This window comes from Nerophis lumbriciformis, linkage group LG21 (genome assembly GCF_033978685.3).
Source record: "Nerophis lumbriciformis linkage group LG21, RoL_Nlum_v2.1, whole genome shotgun sequence".
In the NCBI taxonomy this organism is placed as follows: Eukaryota; Metazoa; Chordata; class Actinopteri; order Syngnathiformes; family Syngnathidae; genus Nerophis; species Nerophis lumbriciformis.
In genome coordinates, this window is record NC_084568.2 from 28,447,948 (window position 1) to 28,452,500 (window position 4,553).

Below are 4,553 nucleotides of genomic sequence, written 5' to 3' on the forward strand. Positions count from 1 at the left end.
TCGGGAGTGCACAGGCAACAAGAAACAAGAGCAGGTAGACATGACTCTGATGTCAAAGCAAAGTAGGTAACGTGCAGCTCGGGAGTGCACATGCAACAAGAAACAAGAGCAGGTAGACATGACTCTGATGTCGAAGCAAAGTAGGTAATGTGCAGCTCGGGAGTGCACAGGCAACAAGAAACAAGAGCAGGTAGACATGACTCTGATGTCAAAGCAAAGTAGGTAACGTGCAGCTCGGGAGTGCACATGGAACAAGAAACAAGAGCAGGTAGACATGACTCTGATGTCGAAGCAAAGTAGGTAACGTGCAGCTCGGGAGTGCACAGGCAACAAGAAACAAGAACAGGTAGACATGACTTTGATTTTGAAGCAAAGTAGGTAGCGTGCAGCTTGGGAGTGCACAGGCAACAAGAAACAAGAGCAGGTAGACATGACTTGGATGTCGAAGCAAAGTAGGTAAAGTGCAGCTCGGGAGTGCACAGGCAACAAGAAACAAGAGCAGGTAGACATGACTCTGATGTCAACGCAAAGTAGGTAACGTGCAGCTCGGGAGTGCACATGCAACAAGAAACAAGAGCAGGTAGACATGACTCTGATGTCGAAGCAAAGTAGGTAATGTGCAGCTCGGGAGTGCACAGGCAACAAGAAACAAGAGCAGGTAGACATGACTCTGATGTCAAAGCAAAGTAGGTAACGTGCAGCTCGGGAGTGCACATGGAACAAGAAACAAGAGCAGGTAGACATGACTCTGATGTCGAAGCAAAGTAGGTAACGTGCAGCTCGGGAGTGCACAGGCAACAAGAAACAAGAACAGGTAGACATGACTTTGATGTTGAAGCAAAGTTGGTAACGTGCAGCTCGGGAGTGCACATGCAACAAGAAACAAGAGCAGGTAGACATGACTTTGATGTCGAAGCAAAATAGGCAACGTGCAGCTCGGGAGTGCACATGCAACAAGAAACAAGAGCAGGTAGACATGACTTTGATATCAAAGCAAAGTAGGTAACGTGCAGCTCGGGAGTGCACAGGCAACAAGAAACAAGAGTCCATGACGGAGCCCTGAACAGGCTGGTTTAAAGAGGAGCCTGATTGGCAACATGGAACAGGTGACAGGTGAGTCCAGACTGCCAATCAGGGACAGTTGCGGGTGTCAGCGCTCAAGCCAGAAGAGTGGTGAAGGCAAACAGGAAGTGAAATGAAAATAAAAGCACAGGAAAGGAGCTTACTCGAGAAATAAGTAAACATCCAGTAGAAAGTCAGGACCTGAGAGACATTTCGAAAGTAACAATAATTTGTCACTTGTAGTACAAAGCTGCCACTAAATGATCATTTCCATGTCTGTTTGCGACATGTTTACATTAAAAATAGCACACGCATTCTTAGACTTTTCAACGTTCTCCAACATTTTCTGCTTTTTTTTGTCCTAAATGACATATTTTGAAGCATAAATTGTCAGAGTCAACTAAAAATGTCAGCATCGACCGAACCAATCAGAGCGAGCTGTTCAGTATCGTGGCCTCTGATTGGCTCAGCCTCAGGAAGCGTGCCTATATTGGAATAAATGACATTTATTGAAAAAAATAATTATACTTGTGTTTTTTATACTTTTTAATCAAACCTGGATTTTCTTTGACACATGTTTTTTTTACTAAAAACGTATTCATAGGAGGAACAACATTTCAATAATGACTTTTTTTAGTGGAAAATAACAAGTTAATCAAAAGCACTACACCTTTGAGAGATGAATGATGTCATTCATCATTTATCAGTGACAAGGCAGGAAAGGGCTAGGAATACGTTTGTGGTCAAATGTCATATAAATTGACATTTTTACCTGCAATTCTTCACGTGAAACAAAGCCCACCATGATGGATGGCGAGGCCCTACAATGAAATCTGAATGAAAGGTGACTTTGTGAGGCCTTCGAGGGCTCTAATATTTATTTTCAAAACAAAAAATCAGAGGGTTGTAAACAATTTTTATGCGCTAGCTATGAAAATATTCGATGGAGAATGAATAATTCCAATACTCTGTGGAAATGTAATTACCACGGTCAGGCCCGGATGTAATTAACAGCAATAAACAAGGTTTTACTGTTGTGACATCTGATGCCCGCACTGTAAAAAAAAAAATCAAATTTTTATGGTTAATTTACTCTAAATTCCTACTGTAATTTTTCTATTTTTTTTAAATAGTTTATAAAACTGTAGAATTGAAGACATTATCTGTAAATAAACAATCCGCCTGTTATTTTAAGTAATATGCCAGTAATGACAAACTATGTATATTTCTAATTTTTTTACAGAAAAATACCAAATTAATTATACATAGCATTTTCGGTTTTCTTAAATGACTTTCAAATTCATGTAAAATTACAGTAATTATCTTTCATTAAATATATAGCTTGCTATATAAAAGTCTATGTCCATACTAAGAATCTAACACAGGGGTGTCAAACTCAAATACAGAGTGGGCCAAAATTTAAAACTGAGTAAGCCAAGGTTGAACAAATGAACCTTTAACGTACTCTACGAGCTATCGTCACGTCCGCTTTTCATCCATTCTAACATCGTTCAGACCCAGTCCCAAGATATGTGCAGCTTCTGTGCGCACGAATGCAACGCATACTTCATCAAGAGCGATACAGGTTACACTGAGAGTGCCAGTATAAAAAACTTTAACACTGTTAGAAATATACGCCACACTGTGAACCCACACCAAACAAGAATGACAAATACATTTCGGGAGAACATCCGCACCGTAACACAACATAAACACAACAGAACAAATACCCAGAATCCTTTGCAGCACTAACTCTTCCGGGACGCTACAAAATACACCCCCGGTACCACCAAACCCCCCCCCCACACACACACACACACACACCTTGTAGCGTCCCGGAAGAGTTAGTGCTGCAAAGGGTTCTGGTTTGGTGTGGACTCACAGTGTGGCGTATATTTCTAACAGTGTTAAAGTTTTTTATTCGGCTACCCTCAGTGTAACCTGTATCGCTGTTGATGAAGTATGCGTTGCATTCTAATGTGTGTGCGTGCGGAAGCTGCACATGTTATGTGACTGGGCCAGCACTCGTTTGGCTGGCTGGCTGGCGTTTGGAAGACTCCCGGGAGGATCGGCGGGCCAGGTTTAGTGTTAATTTGATATCGCCTCAAGGGCCAAGTGAAATTACACGGCGGGCCAAATTTGGCCTGCGGGCCAGAGTTTGACACCCATGCTGTAGAATAAAGGTATTTTTCTGCAGAACTGTTTGCATCGTCGCTTTATTAAAGGTGGTTGATCTTAACAATTCAGAAAAAATCTGTAAAATAATGGTATTTGTCTGTGGAACTGCCAGCATAATTTAGTAAAAATCTGTAAAATATTTTTCCGCAAAACGTTTCATGAAAATTTCTGTAAATATAATGTTTTTGATCATTATTTGGTTTACAATGTTTTACTTTAATTTTATGGTTTTCGTTTGGCAGCCATACCTGCCAGTAGATTTTTTTTTTTTTTACAGTGCGGTGTTGATAAATCAACAAATAAACTCTGGTTTCCCTCCATAAAAATATAAATAGAATAAAGTGTGTAGTTTAAGTTTTATTAGTAAAAAAAAATAATTATTTAAAAAAAACATCTGGATGTGTTTTCAATTCAATAAAACCCTCCCAAGCCAAATGTGTGGACTATTACGGCTTTTTCCCTAATTAGAGTACAAATTAAAAATATGTTCTCAATGAAATCGTAAAATTCACACCTTTTTTGCTTGAAGTCCATGAAAAAGTATAAAAGTGGATGATAAAAGGTGATTTTGTGGCTCAAAGGTCACCCGTTAATTGCCTCTTCAGCGCCTGGGATTGATTGGTTCCGGGTGAGGCCTAATGCATTTTCGAGGGCGACCATGACAATAATTGGCTACCTTCACTTCACCGCAAGTCCAAAAAAAAAAAAAAAAAATCCATCCACTCAATTTTGAGGGAGCAAAGAGCTTCTAAATCAGAGCTTTCCTGCAGGGTGTGGACCAATAATGGCGATATTATGAGGCCACGTGCGTCCTTCGGTGGAATAAATACGAGATTAGGACTTTCAGCTCGCACCTTCTCCAGCAAAAACCTGAAAGTGCAGTTTCAAGAAGTCGGGCTTCGAACCTGAGAAGGTGTCACTTCCCTTTCCTGCTGCTGCTTTTCCGCCTCACTTCACTTTACACTCTTCAGTTTCACCTCCTTGCGCCGAATTGTTCAGCCTTTGTGAAGCCCCGCCCCCAGTCACGCCCATTTTGCCATGTTTTTCTATTTGAGCATATTCCAAAGATCTCCTTGCATGACGTCTGCACTGAAGAAAAGACCTTACTTCCGCCCTGCGGCTCCTGTACTTCCTGTCCTGTGCAGAGTCCACTGCAGAGGACATTGGTGTTGCCAAAAAGAAAACAACACCGTTATATGCAAAACACCAATGTCCAATGCAGAGGACATTGGTTTTTTGGAAGAAAGAAAATAACACAGTTATATGCAAAAGACCAATGTCCAATGCAGATGACATTGTTTTTTTGGAAGAAA